The sequence below is a fragment of the Xiphias gladius genome, chromosome 24 (genome assembly GCF_016859285.1).
Source record: "Xiphias gladius isolate SHS-SW01 ecotype Sanya breed wild chromosome 24, ASM1685928v1, whole genome shotgun sequence".
Taxonomy (NCBI): Eukaryota; Metazoa; Chordata; class Actinopteri; order Istiophoriformes; family Xiphiidae; genus Xiphias; species Xiphias gladius.
Genome location: NC_053423.1, coordinates 16,333,665 through 16,350,126, shown reverse-complemented (window position 1 = coordinate 16,350,126; position 16,462 = coordinate 16,333,665). Strand labels below are relative to the sequence as shown.

General features: G+C 38.8%; 1 long non-coding RNA gene across 1 annotated transcript; it reads right to left on the bottom strand.

Moving 5' to 3' along the window:
• Positions 1-348: 348 nt before the first annotated feature.
• On the bottom strand, positions 349-16,014 carry LOC120786846. Its single transcript, XR_005706769.1, has 3 exons — positions 15,934-16,014; positions 8,627-8,728; positions 349-712 (listed from the first exon to the last, which is right to left on the bottom strand). It is a non-coding gene; the product is annotated as an uncharacterized LOC120786846 (long non-coding RNA).
• Positions 16,015-16,462: the final 448 nt, after the last annotated feature.

The window sequence follows — 16,462 nt, the reverse complement described above, 5'->3', positions numbered from 1 at the left end:
GGGATCTGGATTAAATCCCAGCATGCTCTCCATCGTGGTGGTGTGGCATAAGCCTGTTAATTGCATTAAACTCATAAAAACATGATAAAACACTAGATGCTTTTAAAAATTAAAGCATCAGTAATTGTATTGATATCTGTGATTCTGGTTACAGTATTACTCGACCCCACATTTTGTTAAAATATATTCAGTGTTGACTGTGATAGTGTGTTTGACGAACAGATGAAGGCCCTAAGAAATTACTCTGTGGAAGTGTGAGCTATATGTTTTGATATCTATAATGCTAATTACAGCTATATTTAATAAATAATGCATTAGCTAACTTTGAGAGACTGGCTGCACTGAGTATTTATTGTCTGTTGATGAATTCAGGATCAAGACATGGTTGTACAGTGCTACAGTGAAAGCAATATAACTGTACAGGCATGTAACTGACCAACTGATTACGCGAAACCCTCATTAGAAACGTCAGGAGGCAGAAGAGTACAACGTGCTCATATGAGCACGAAACATAATGTTGATCAATGTTTACACGCACTGTACACTTGCAGAGGAAAATCCGAGTCACATCTGGATGATGCGTTGTGTCTGGGACAACGTGGCACAGCTGCTCTTAGGGAGGTGTGGGCCAGTGGATCCAGCTGCTACTTTTACATGCAGCATCAGGAAACATCTGGAAGTACAAGCTCCTCAGCTCACAAACACTCTTGGGCTAAAGGTCAGATCAAGGAAAGAGAAAACAGTAGTGTACTAGTCTCCTTCAAACCACTATATAGGACAGACATGATAACAACAACATGAGTGACTGAGGCTAGACAGCTTGTACTATAGTCAAATAGTGTAAGTCTGATGTTTTAGAAATGTTCGTCAAGGAAGGAGTTTGAACGTTGAGTATTTTGATCCGTGCTTCGTACTCTTTCGTATGCTTCATCAGCCTGTTTTACATGCGATGTGTGAAGCTGTCCGTCAGTGAAGGCAGACAGAATGATGAACCTCTATAAAATAAAAAAATAAAGAGAATAATTTATTTTTAAATCTACTTTAACATTTTTTTAAAATGGCTGTGTATAGTTTGGACATTTGTGTCGCCACTTTTCAGAGCGTCACCTACTGGCAGGAGTGTATGTGCTGAATGCAGCGTCTGCCTGACTCCTAACAAAAAGAGGTCATCCGGTTGTAACACTAGGGGTACAAGCTTGTGTGGACTTAACTTGACTCACAAAACCGATGACTTCGGGTGATCACAATGAAGACCAGGCTTTGCTCAGGCAGAGAGGGGAAAAAAAAAAAAAAAAAAAACATTTAAAAAAAATAAATAAAGATGTAACTACATTTTACTTTTATGTCAAACCCATTTTTGTTTTGCTCCTGAAACTCAGAGATGCTTTTTAACATACACGCACAGAGTCAAATGTTTCTAAATATTCTCTATTTTAACATTTTGGTTAATTATCAGTCAGTGCGACTGTTCATCTGTTCGAAATACATTCAAACTGTAAAACACAATTACAGATTGCGTATAGGAATTTAGTAGTGGTTATGATTTTTTTTTTTAATTCATCCATGTGTTTAGAAATGGCCTAAGTCATAATCAGTATTATAATAATATCACAACTTATAAAGTACGACTCTGTTTCTATTACTTCGTCTTACAGTTGATGCCATCACTGTCTACATATTTTAACAAATATGGGCTTAACTGTCTGACCTTTCACTTGTTTCTGTCTTCAGAGCTTAACAATTAGGTCGTTTCAAATTAAAAGACACTAAAACACTAAGCAGTCATCACAGGAGGCAAATTTCAGTTCAGTTATTACTCTTAGGAATTAAATATGGTCTTAAAGAGAAATTGCTTAAAAAAAGAAAAAAAAACTGTTTAGGAATTGATCTAGGAAAGAGAAAGAGTATTGTAGATTATTCCACGAGACCAGAGCATTAATCAATGCATTAATTAATCGGCAAATCAAAACATTTATACCCCTCTGTAACTTCAAGATGATTCTCTAAGCAGTTTTCAGTTTTATTAATGGCCAATGTACGTTAGAATCTTTTTTTTTTTCCTGTTGTTCTACATAAAAATTAACAATATTCAGAAGGGCATTGAACTAAATGTGGAAGCTGGCAAAAAATTAAAAATTAAAAATTAAAAATCAGATTTAAAACAAGACCTGGCAGATCTACTAGTGTGAAAAACACACAGTCCTAGTAGCAGCTGTACAAATTATACAGTATGTGGTCTGTTACTGGAACCTAATTACAGACTGATCAAGACCAACATTCATATTTTTCAACAAGACAAAAATATAACAAGATTTCTCAGTTCACTTATTTTCTAATATAAAAAGGTATTTAAAATTACTTTGCTTGAGATTTCACCCTAAATAACAACATTTAGGTTATCCAAATCCTTTTAACTGGCAGCATATCACAGTAAGAGAGGGTGAAAATTTGTACTTCTGTTTAAGCTTGAGCATAAGTACATCTACAGGTCTTGTAAACATGAGAATTAGCAGTGTAGATTGACTTTAAAGTGACAGGTAAATCCTCAATGAATGTGAGAAGGGCCATATGACAGGTAGGCCCTCTGCTGCAGTCAGTGCGGCAGGCCGGCCTCCAGACAGCAGGAAAGTTACGGGAACCGACTGATTATAATGGAATCAATAACAAAACAATAGCTCATGTCTGGGAGGAAAATCGTGGGAAGTGCCGCCGAGGGCTTGATTAGCATTCTGTACTGTTAGTCCCCGTTGGCCGTCTCCTGGAGCCCCCCGACCCCGAAGTGAAGAATGGCTGCGCGGGAGGGGAGGGGGCAGCGATGGAAGAGAGGTTGCAGAGGGCCAGACGGGGGATGCGGAAAGTCAAGGAAGACAGCTTCACAAAGACAGGCATGGTGCTAAAGAGAAAGGGGGGGGGGCAGAGAGGACGGGGGAGGTGCTGGAGGGTTTGAGGCTGCCACCGTGAAATCAGGCGGTGTGAGGGAACTGGGTTCAAGTTCAACGGCAAATCCTTGTTTGCATGTTGAGGTGATGAAGACAAAATATCTCCCAAAGAATCCTGTCGCACTCTAACTACCTCGGTCTAAATCTACTGCTGCAAAGCTCAGAGAATGACTCTCAGAGAGAGTCTTTTCTTGGGGGGGGGGGCGTTAGTCGTGGTTGTCTCAGATTCCCCAATGAAACAGAGTTTAGAGCTGATCACAGGCGGTCTAATGTGCTTCATCTTTTAACTAAGAATGTGAATGTGAAGGTCATATTTGATTTAAAACGTTTTTGAGCACAGAGGACAGTTTACTGAGATTCAGATACACACTACTGACAGTTACACAAAAGTAGAGCTGCAACTGACGACTATTCACAACAAACAGATTAATCATTTAGTGTGTAAAATATCAGAAAATACTGAAAATTGACCTGTCGCAGTATCCAAAACTCAAAGATATTTACTGTCTCACAAGAGAAAGAAAGATGAAATTCTCACAAAGTGAGAAGCTGGAACTGGGGAATCTTCAGTATTTGTGCTAGAAAATTTACTTTAATTTTAATTTTCTTTCAATCAACCTATAGATTAATCTATTAATTGTTTCAGCTCTAAACAAAAGTCCATTAACTACCGAAGAAAATAATTAGATACCATATGAAAGATGGACATCGCTCGATGAGAATGAATCAGAAATGAGAAATGAAGTTACTTAATATTTGAGAATTTGGGCTGCATTGAACCCTTAGGACTGAGAAATTTGCATTCTTGTTTCCTTGTCATTTAAATCAGACACTAATTAAAATAACTGAGTTTTAGACAAATTTAGGCAAAGATCACATGGTAAGAGAAACACAAAATACTGTAAATTTACCGTTTAGCTACAAACCTTCTCAGTCATTACAAATTCTGACTTGTCACTTGACTTGTTTATGGTTTCCAGAGCATCTGAGCTTATTTAGCCAGCGAGCAATTCTGGCTAAAACCCCACTGATATTTATCACTTCAATAAGCCAGTGTATGATTGACATCATCAAATTGCCTAAAAAAAAAAAAAAAATCCCGTGTTCAACCAGTTTTCAGTCCTTTTGCTAAAAGGTAAAAAGGCGTTTGTAGAAAAATGTGTGGTAGTACTCAAAATAAGATATCAAAAAAATGTACGGGGTACGGGTACAAAAACCTATTGGCACTAGTATCAAAAAACACCCCAAAGGATACCCAGCCCTAATGGGAATATCCTGCATTGCTTATGAAGCAAACACAAACATCCAGTATAAAAAGCTGTTTACTGTAGACTCTAAAGCCATGTGAACCTAATTCACTATAAAGGGTACTGATTGCTAATCAATTTAGATTTTCTTTTCAAGTCAAGCAATGTAATGGTAAGTAATTTTTTTTTTTAAGTTAATACAACTTCAAAAATAGCCTTGTGTAGAAAAATGTTTATTTCTTTTTATCTTTTGATGTTTTTACATTGGAAGTTACCTACTTTATATTTTTTTCACTAATTAGATTCTAGAAGCAGAAAGCAAACTCTGTACTTGTGCAACAACTCCTAACATTTGTCTATGTAATGTACAGTGTATGCTGCGTATCAGAGTAACACGTATTGTGAAAAACAAGCACTGAATAAATATAAGGTCCTCAGCCTGTTAGAGGTCAGAAATTATGTGTGACATGAAGAGATGGGACCTCAGGGCAGATGGACAATGGTCAGTTCCTTCCTAATTCACCACTTCTCTACACATAATTGACTGCTCTGTTGAATTTGTGTGTGTTTGCGTGTGTGAGGCTTGGGAGAGAGCGTGGGGGGGGTGGGTTGTTCTGTGTGACCCTCTTCAGTGGCCTTTTAATTCCACAAGTTGTCTGACCTCTGATCCCTTTGATTATCGTTCTGTGTCCTCGCAGGCCTCAGGGATTTCTCATAAAGACACCTGCGATATCCCGCTGTTCAGTTTTCATGGTGACACACCCTCCTGATCGAACACAATTAATTCTTCCCGAAATGGACAGTCGGCGGTAGAAGAATTAATCAGATCCTTTACTTAAGTTAAAGTCCCCATACGACTATGTAAAAGTCCACCAACTCCTGGATTCAAAATCGTACTTGAGTAAACACACAGAAGTATTACCAGCTAAATCTACTTAAAGTATCAAAAGTAAAAGTACTCATTCTGCTGAAAATCAGACCCTTTGACTCAATTATATATGAAATTATTAGCTTGTTAATCCTGATGCATCAATAGTATCATTCTACAGTTGCGGCTGCTCAAGGTAGAACTGGTTTTGTTTACTTCATTTACAGTTAGCTAGTTTAGTCCAACGGTTCCCAACCTAGGGGTCAGGCCCTTCCAAAAGGGTCACGAGATAAATGTGAGGGGTCGTGAGATGATCAACTGGGGATGGAAATGAGAGAAAAGAAAAAAAAAGTTCTGCTATGCATATTTACATTTGTTTTTTGGACTGAGGTCATTAACCTGTATGAGATGAAAGCAGTTTAGTGAAGATGAAGAGTTTTAGAAAATGTGGAATGTCAGAAACAGGCTCCACGGTGCGATCCTAGACTGCAGAATGGAGGTCAAGGCTGGATAAAGAGGTTGTTGACCCTAATGGTTTGCTGAGTTTAACCTTTTGGCCTCCTTCTTGATGAGAGCTCAGAGGTCGTGACTCAGTCAGGAGGGGTCGAGGGGAAGTCTTCCTCGGACAGCCAGACAGGACGAGGAAGTGTGTCGTCCATCCCCAGTGGGCCGTGGAAATTTATTTCCACACATATGTGCTCAGACAGACACACATACAAGCCTAACAGCTCATTTTTAAGCATATATAAACGTATGCACAGACTTCTGAAAAAAAAAAAACAATTCAGACTGACCACACAAGTTAAAAAGAATCTCTTGACTTTGCATTTTCCTCACTTCATCAGATATTGTTTAGCTCTTAGATGTGTGACAGAGATCAAACATGGGAATGCACAGTTGAACCCCTCTCCACAAATGAACATTGTCTGAAATTTCTCCCTCTGTCTAAAAGTCATCCATTCGCTGGTTTCCCACAAAAACAATCTAGTGGGTGCTATTGAGCATTTTGTGAATTATCCCTCAACTTTCTCAGTGACAGAGGGGTGCCGGGCTCAATGGGAAAACAATATCTTATAGATTGCGATATAAAACCGATCCACCCAGACGAAGACACAGGCACAAAACATGGCTAGAAATCAGCCATGAGTATGTCATGGCACGCTGGAGGGTCTGACTACTTAATTAGACATATAAAAAGGCTGGGTCAGACAGAGCAGACAGGCAAAGAAAGGCAGGCGAGATGAGGCCCTTCAAACTCTCTGTGTCACACTGTGTGTGTGTGTGTGTGTGTCTGGACAGTGCTGTGAGAAAGTGTGTGCCGTGTCGTTTGCATGTCTGAGTCTCGGCTGTGCAGGTCTGACTCTCACTGCGTGTGCTGCATTAATAAATGAACATGTTGGAGGTGTTCCGTCGTAGCAGAGTGTGACAAACTTTCCTGTCCATTAAAAAAAAAAGGTAAACATGATCACCTGAGATGAAAATGACAAAGACTTTGGCCTGTAATCGAAGATTCCTCCACATGTCAGGGTTTCCTTTCTTCACTTCCTTCATATATTTCTTCAGTTGGAATTAAATAAATAAATGAATAAGTAAGCAGCCTGTACTTTAAACCAAATGCTCAGCATATACGTGCAGCACAGCGGGACATAAATCATGCATAAGAATGATAAACTTAAGGGTACAAATGACTAATTTGTAATATGAAATACTAATGGCAATTTGCATGCCCAGATGATCAAAAAAATTTACCAATACGTGCCAAGTTCGGTACTAAACAACATGTCACACCACAGTATAGACCAGTGGTTTACAAACTGGGGCTCAGACTTTAATATTTGCTTATTTTCTTGATTTTATAGGTAAAATTATTAGTATTGCTGAATATTTTTTCCTCTGAAAATGATTCATATAACACAACGTGAAAAATCCCTGTGGCTAAACTGCTCACAACCAGCATGCACATGCAAGTAGTGACGAGGGGTCGCAAATAGAAATCTGTTTGACTGGCTCACCAACAATTTTACACGTCAGAGTCTGTTTACAGGTGTTGGGGAGTACTACTGCGCATGTGAAAAAAGTTGGATAAAAACCTTTTGTGGCTCCAGAGGCCTCAGGTGATGTCAACTTGAGTCTGTGTCAGTTGGGTCTGAAGACTACAAGTCTGAAAATGAAAAAAATCTGGGGGTGTGGAGTTACAAAGAGGTGAGTTTACTAGGCCTCTGTAGCCCACTGCTCATCTGTGCTTGAGGCTAGAGGCTTGAGGCTACACTAGCTGCAACTTGTATACTACACCCAAAATCTGTGACCAAAATGTTGATGGTCGAGTTGCATTGTGGGTAATGTGGGTGCTAGATTTTGACAAGGAAGAAGAACGCATCGAATGAAAAAAGACGATAACTCGGCTTCTGCTGCATTGATTTCAGCGTTTCTTGTGTTTTCTGTCCAGGACAGAGTTTGACTCCTCTTTTAAGGGGTCACAAGCCAAAAAGGTTTGGACACTTGTCTACACCCAATGCCTTGTATGTACATTCATTAGAAAGTGGATGGGCTGAGTAAAAACACACTGAGTAAAAAGTACTCAGCTGGACAGAAATATAACATGTTAGTATCTCGTACAGGTCAGCAGTGGCTTATTTCAAGTATGATTTCTAAGCTCTCTTGCACTTCAGGAATGCCTGGTGAAAGATGATTCAGTCCCAAAACTGTTCGATTCTGAATAATTTATCCACTGTTTCAGTAAACAGCTAAATAAGACTACATAATGTCAAAGAAATGAAGATAAAGCCGATAATTTCTACCAAAGATCCACCATAGGTCTTGTTATAGGGAGTATGTGATATTAAAATAATCCTAGAGATTAATGTGTTGTATTTTATTTTAACTTGACAATAACCTGCAAAATTAGTGTGTTTGATTGTGTAGATGCACATGACTTTAACGTTTCAAAATATATAATATTTGTGATGTTGCAGCTACACAAATATTGACAGTATCATAAGTCATGACAAGGTTTTTGCACCTATCAAATCAAGACGGTGAATAATTCGAATGCCGCACAATTACTGAACCTACACCACATCCATTCAGCAATAACAGTATTTAAACTGAGAAATATAAACGTCTGTAATGAGTGATATTCTCTCTGTATTTACAGTCTTTACCAGCAATCTAACATGACATGCTTGCTTCAAATGGGTCTCTGACACTCTTCAGTTTCATTCGTTGTCACATTTCCCCTCTCACTTCAACACAGCACCCTCTGCAGGTTATCAAATATCATATATCACATGACTGTTTTCCAGTGCAGTGGAGGAGCTTTTATTGACATTTCAAAGACATTTCCAGCAGGAAATATTTGTCCTCCAACATGTTACATAGGTTTTTATCTGCTGTTGAACTGTTAATGTAATGTCTGTGTGTTCAAATGCTCCAGACTCTCACACTGGCCTGGCTCCCTACATGTTTTAACTATACAAGTGTATTAAGAGAAGATAAAGAATGTGTGTCTGAGTACGTCATTAAGGGTGAAAATGAGTCAGAACCACTTACAATAATCACTTATTCTTACTCACTCATTGTTGCGTCTGAGCAGACACGTCCCAGTCAATCTGAACTGGAGTCTGTGGGTGAGAACCAACTGGGAACCCTCCATCCCAGCTGCAGCTATTTGTTGTCTGCGACACATAGAGAGGAGGTCAGAGGTCAAATAAGTTCACAGGAACTCGGGGCATTCACATGTTAATGCTTCAGAGCGGCACAAGAAAAACACAGAGAGGTGATTATGACGTTGAGAGGACAGTGCTTGTTTAAATCCTGCACAATCTCATGTTTGACAGACATGTCTACTCAACTTGTGGATATGAAGGACTTTGGTTTGCCAAATGTTCAAAATTTGAGATGTCTTTCAAAATGACATGACAATATGGACATGAGCCAACATGGATGACAGTGTTGAGAAAATTATAATGCACCAACTGCGCCTTCTCCATCTGACCCAGCACTGGAGCAGACTTCCAGCTATATTTCACTGCGTCAGAAAAATGTTTTTGGAATAAATCTTTCATATTTTCATAAGACTGAGGAACCTTGAAGCTGAGTGTGCTGCATTGTATACAGTAGCAAAAAGTAACTGAATACATGATACTCAAGTGCTGTACTTAAGTACAGTTTTGTACTATCCATAACTTGAGAGTTTTCATTTTGTGCTTCTTCAAATCCACTCCATTTTAGTGAGAAATGTTGTACTTTTCACTCCACTATGTTTTTCTGGCATCTTGAGCAACTAGTTACTTTATAAAATCAAGATTTTACATGTACACTATCTTATAAAATCTTACAAAAATATCAATTTTGACTTCTTCAGTGAAGTAGTTAAAATTAGCTCTGCCTCAACCTCCTACAACAGTAAAGTGATGCTTACAAATGAATTCATCAGTATTAGCAATCCATTAATATGATAATGGCCGTTTTTCTGTATAACAAGTGCTTTTACTTTTGATACTTTCTGTACACTTCGCAGATAATACTTCCGTACTTCTACTGAAACAAGAACATTTTTTGTAACAATGTTGTGAGTATTTTTACATTGTAGTATTGCTACTTCTAGTTAAGCGAGGGATCTGAATAATCGCTCCTCCACTGAATATAAACCAGTAACTTCTCATGTCTTTTATTGTACTATTGTTGCCTCAGATTCACGGCCACTGTCACAATATTTTTTTACAGCGGTTATTAAGGGAAAATCATTGGCCATTTCCATTTGAAAATGTTGAAAAAATAGTCTACATAAAAGAGAAACATGGGCACAGTTTTCTACTGTTAGATTTTAACCGCGTGTATTTTGCTTTAGTGCTTTAAAACCGTCAAGCACCAAAGTTATGCACTGACAACATAACACTAATATCTCACGAGGCATCCAGGTGTTCCGGTCTTGCCGGGGACCTTTGTTGCATGTCATCCCCCTTCTCTCCCTCTCCTCATTTCCTATCAGGTCTTTGCTGTTCACTACATTATAAATGCAAAAATGCCCCAAAAATACTAAAAACAAAACAGTAACATCATATCACACCAGTTTTGTTTCTTTATATTTAATTTTTCCTACTTCATCATAACTAGGGGGATCATTTAGATACTCAGATGGGTAATCAGTGGCTGATGTAGAGGAACAGCTGTGAGAACAAGACAGCCTCACAGAAACACACAGTCAACAAGCATCCTCCGGAGTTTTTTCCCCACGTTTCAATCACATGAACTGAAATGGAGGCTGAATGTTGAGAAGAGGTGATTCCCATGCAGTTATTTTGTAGCGTAACTTCAGTTCAGAGTGCCCCCAGCAGGAGTTCTGCAGCACTGCAAGGACTGAGGGTCTGGCAACAGCATCGAGATGTTTAAGTCTTCGTTAGATCACCAAATAGGACCAAAAACTGCATGTTTCTCAAACTAAAGCTAATTTTTTTCCCCTGATTATTTAAAATATTTTTGAGAAGGGAGTGGCTATGATTATGACGCCTTGCAGGGAGACTTTAAGAAATGCTGAAGTTCACAGAAATCCTAATTCTTGTAGTTCCTAATTGATTTTCCTTTCTAATAGAGGCCAACTTTTCTTGGCTTTCAAAAGCAAGTCAGTATCCAAGTAAGCAAGGAAAATTAATAAACACAATACATATTCATTGCAACAGTAATTATAAGAAAATATGCTTCATCTTTCCCACCTATTTTCATTATTAGAACGGTGGTTTCAGAAATGTGGTCCTAAAAGGTAACAAAATTACTAAATCTATGATATGATTAAAAAGATTTTTAAAAACATTTTTTTCTGATTATTGCGAGCTGCATCCTCCATATCGCCTCTCCATGGGTTCAAATTATAACCTACTCAGTGTTTTCACACGGCTGCCTGTCAATCAGCCCTCCCACCCCTAAGTGCAAATTGGTGCAGTGTGAAAACAGCCACTCCATGTGCCCTGTGGGTCTAATTGGCTCGGATTAAAGAGGCCATTATATCAGTGGAGCTGATCTGAGAGCCGAGCCGCTGAGTGCAGGCAGCCCGCCCTTTTTAAAAAATCATGCTGAAAAACTGGTGCAGCTGGATGCAGCTGCTGCAGCTCCCGCATGCCCTCTCTTTTCCAAGGATAGGTCTCGCACAGCACTCCTGATGATCTGTGCATAAAACGGTTCCAATGACTGTTTGCAAGAATGGAATTACAGTTTACCCCGTCACAATTACACTGGATATTTGCTGTTGGCTGCCAACCCGTTTAATTCAGCAGAGTGTTACCTGCTCTCTTTTGGCTGGCTTGATTCATTAGTTCAGCTGAACAACTCAACTGTAAGCTATAACTCATTTCGTGTACGTATTCTAAATGTGAGAAGAAGAAAAAGATGAAGAAAGGTAGAATAAATAAATAAATAAAATAAATAATAAAATTTACTTTTCACCACCAAACCTGGGCATTATGTGGCTGCACAGTTAAACTGCTTACCACTTCCTTTACCAAAATAGTTTTGATTGTTAAGACAAAATTCGTTCAGCTGTCTGAAGCATAATAAGCGATGAATAATTCATTTGCTTGCTGTTAACCACGTTTATAAAATATAGGATCTAGAGCCTGATTGATAATTCGGTTAGTAATAGTTTATTGCAGATAACAAGGTAACAAGAAATTGTAGTAGAGAACGTATATGTCTGAGGTGCTTTAGGAACTGTGCAACTGTCATTGCATGTGTTTGTTCACCAGAGAGAACTGAGAAATTTCTTTTCATGTCCCACTCAGTACAGATTTTGATCACAGCTCTTTCAATGCACATTTAAGGGGATTGTTATTAAATATATTTGTTTATATGTATTTACATTTTGTTATGTGTAACAAAAAAGTAATATTGACTGATATGATTATTTGATTTTTTAAAGTTTTAATTATCAATACTGGTATCAGCCTCAAAAATACTGCATCAGTTGGGCTTGAATAAGAACCAGAATAAGATGCAGTGAAGAAAAATGAAATGCTCAAAATACTGTGACAAAGAATTATTGATAAGGTTTACAGTAAGAAACTGTGAGAAATGTATGTATTACTAGTACTTAATATGCAACATTGCAAATGAGAAAGAGTACGAGGTTGCGAGGGAAGCGAGAAAAAATGCATAAATATATATATATATATATATGAAATCTCTTAAGATCGTGAAAAACCTGTGACAAAATTGTCTTTATAGATTTTTAAAAAATCAAATTAAGTATTGATCTATGTGAGGGGAATGAAGCTTAAATAACTTTATCTCATGACCTGTATAAGAGAAATGTAAACGCTGTAGCCTTGGATTTTTTTACCGATGGGAGAAGACTTATTTCACTCTGTGGTTTTGTTACAGTGGACTACGCACACAAATTTTAATTGAGTGTGTGCCTGAATATTGTGGCAGTTATAGCAGAGGAAGATATGGATGCTGCTCAGACCCCAAATTAAAATAAAAAAATAAAAAACATAAAAACACAAAAACACTCTGCATTTGTCCAAACTGGAATTCACCAGCGGGAGTGAAGCCACAAAGGTTGTTTGTATCCCAGTGAGCAGTGATGGTGGGGTGAAGGGTTGTGGGTAAAGCTTACTGCGGAGGTTCCCAGCCAGCTTGGCACGCCTTTTCAGCTTCTCCTCACCCTTCTGTCTTTTCAGAAGGGCGAACAGAATCTTGAACCAATTGTCCGATTATTACTGATTATTAGTGATATATTCAACTCCTGTTTCCAAGGAAAATCTGCCCTCACATCGGTTCTCAGTATGAAAACTGTGCAACACACAATCTGGAAAAATGTGCTCGTTAAAGTCCAAGTATGAGAATATGGAGGATTAAAAAAGAAAAAAAAAAGATCATTTTGATATATCTAATAGTCTCCCCTTGACTTGAATCTCATGTGGGTTGTAAATGTGGAGTAAATGTTTCCTTTTTAAAAATTAATGTTTCTTTTTTAGGGAGTAGGGCAACACAGTGCTGAAACAATTAGACTAGCAATTGATTAGTCTATTGGCAAATTATTCATAGCTAGGAATTTTGATAATAAATGTGTCATTTAGGTCATTTATCAAGCAAAAATCCCCAAATGTTTGCTGATTCCATTTTCTCAAATATGAGGGGGGAAAAAAAACAAAAAAAACCAACAAAACAAAACAGTTTGAATACATAACTTTGGGCTCTTGTGACAGACATTTATTTACTATTTTCTGACATTTTATAGACTAAAAATTAATTTTAAAAAAAATTAAAAAAAAAACAAAAAACAGAGTTTAAACAACAAAAATAATCCTTTGTTCCAGTCCTCGACCCAGCTGACATTTTATAGACTAAAATACCATCAACAAAACTAATTAAAAAAAAATTTGTTGCCGCTCTAGCAACACACCCCCAATAATTACTACTCACTCCTTTCCACTCCCTACAGTTCTCTTCTCCCCCTGCAGTTTGCACCAGCGGTCATTTTTGAGTGTCAAGGACCTCTCACTTGGGTTTGGGGAGGAGGGCCCTCAATTAGCGAGCCACGTGTCTTTTGGAAGAAAGAGAGTCCTTAAAGACTGGCCTCTGCTCACTCCGCTCTGACCCTGTGACCTCAAGGTCACAGGCCACAATGCACTCCCATCTGGCGCTGTGTTATCAGCTCTGTGATGAAGGGGACGTACACCAACCTTCGGCATTCAGGCTGAGTTTTGCGCCGCTATTGAAGGCCTGAGAACTGCAGTCCTGCTCCAACCGGGACACCTCTCCGAACATCCGCCCGGCTTTATGAATTCAACTTCGCCCTTTGATCAGGTCTGATAATGTGGATCTGTCTTTTTTTTTTTAATTGAGCTGGAACAGAAGGAAGGCAGGTTGCATACAAACGTATTGCACACAGAGGGAACTGCCCGGAGCAACTATAATCCTGTATTTTTGGCCACTGAGCAGCACTAATGTGGATCTCTTTCGGGCTAAATGCCTCGCTCACTGGCGTATTGCTTAGAAAGAAAGGTGGTTTTGTTTACTTTGATGTGAAACTGCTCTCACACATGTTATTGCATTCTACATAAAAGACACGCGCACATACAAAAATATAATGATGAAAAAGTTGGTCACGTGTTTTTGGCATGTCTAATGCTGTCCAAAGCCATTAAACTTCACCCAACCTTTATCAGCTGCATCATTAAAGTGATTTACATGTTAATGTATCAATAATCATAAATTAGCAATATGATATACATTATTCTGAAATATGCCATTCTGCAAAATGAGTACTTTAAGTCTATTTTTATTATAATACTTTTGTGCTTTTACTTGGGTAAAGTTTTGAATGCGGGACTTTTACTTGTAACACAGTACTTCCACACTGTGGTATTGCTACTTTTACTTTTAAAAAGATCTGAGTACTTCTTCCTCCACTGCACTAAACATAGGGAGTGTCTGGATTAATGATAAGGTTGGGTGTTAATCTGTTTAATCACAAGCTCCCAGAGCCCAAAGTTGCTTGTTTATTCCGATTTAGGATCCAAACCCCCCCAATATTTTCAATTTACAATAATATAAAAACAGACAAAAGCAGTGGATTTGTACTCAAATCAATTTGGGTCTTTATACTTAAAGATTGAAAGTATTAAAAATGGGTGATGATTAAAAAAAAAAAGATAGCACAGTGTAAACTAAAGGTAACTTCTGATTTGATTTAAAACAGGTTTTACACTGTTATCTATTAAAATGCATAGCGCTCTGAAATACGCAAACAGTAGGTCGTGGGTGTGTGATGGTTTCCCTCTGAGGATTTCAGTGTTTGTTGCGCATTAGCCTGAGGGATGTTTTTCCCCCTCATACAGCTGCAAACTGCCCGATTCACTATCATCACCTACAGAAGATTTACAGCCAAATTTTTCACTGGTCAAAAGGAAAGTAAACTGTACAGTGAGGCCTCATGACTTACGCAACAGAGCAGCAAGTAAGTGGAGATGTTTTCAGGAAGGAAGATGGAGAGTAAAGCAAAGTGCGGACCACTTGTTGTTTAATAATGTGGCCGCACTCAACAGCTCATCAACAGAATAAGTAACTTTACATGCAGCTAGTTGTAAGAACCGCAAGGGGTCCAAGCTGAAGTGTCCGAACGACAGAGGTTTCGAGTATTTCGCCTGACACAATATGTGCAGTCCATCACGTATATCTAACTGAAGGACTGGTAGCAGCTTTATTTGTTTCAGCCCCTCCATTGTTAATATGGGCCGGATCAAAATGTTGTGTAGAGGACTCAGCTGTGAGAGCAGCAAACGCTTCAGAGTTCCCTGACATGTTGCCATGAGTTGCCTCCAAGCCATTTGAAGAAACCACGGCCCAGCGATGCCATCTGGTGGTAGAGTGACTGCGACTCTGGCTGTCACCTGCTGTGTGTGTGTGTGTGTGTGTGTGTGTGTGTGTGTGTGTGTGTGTGTGTGTGTGTGTGTGTGTGTGTGTCTCTCTCTCACAGGAACAAACAGCCTGCGAGACAAAGTGTCCCTCAGACCTGCGTGAACCGTCAGGGCGTGTTTAAACACCGCTGTTCCCAAACTGCTACGAGAATAAAAGAACACTTTACGTATCAAACCGATCGTTTGTGGAGGGAAATGAACAAATAAAACGGTTCGAGGTGGGAGTTCATCTTTTTCATCAGCACCCGCCTTTTGCCTTTTCCCGGCCCAGGGCAGGACCTCTGGGAAGCTAGCTTACTCACCTGCGTCACGTGTTTCGGTGGCGCGCGTAAACACCCACAAACAACTTCGCATTTGCACCTGGTTCCCTCCCTTTGCCCATTTCGCTGAAGATGTCACAGGTGAACACTTTTTTTTTTTTTTAACTTTACCTGTGGACAACACACATCTACAAACAGACTGACCTTCCGTGCTACTCTGGTTTTCCTTCACGTTTCCTCGATTTTTTTTTTTTTTCCCGAGGAGTCCCGAAACCGTGACGAAACCGTGACGCAACGTTTGTGCTGCTCGCGGACAGGTATGGGCGCACGTGCGCACAATCATATTGGTCACCTGACCTTGAGTGTGTGTTTTTTTGTTTGTTTGTTTGTTTTTGTGCAGCATTAGAATTAATAATAAACTGAGAAAGTCGTTATGAAATTGACACCCCCACTTTCTCTTTTATAGTTATTGTCCGTCTTAGGCTGAGGATTAATCAGTGTATATTTACTTTTACTCATTTTTCGTGCAGTTAGAAAATGTAACACAGCTCACTGTCGTTTATTTTTCACTGTTTAGAGGAGGAAATCTGCTGGTAGTTTGTCAGGGTTTTTTTTTCTCCCACTATTACTATGATATTAAAAAAAACTACGAGTTAACCAACAAGAATTAGGATTAGAGCTATAATTTATAAACCCCTTGTATAGTAAACCCTAACATAGAAAGTGATACCAC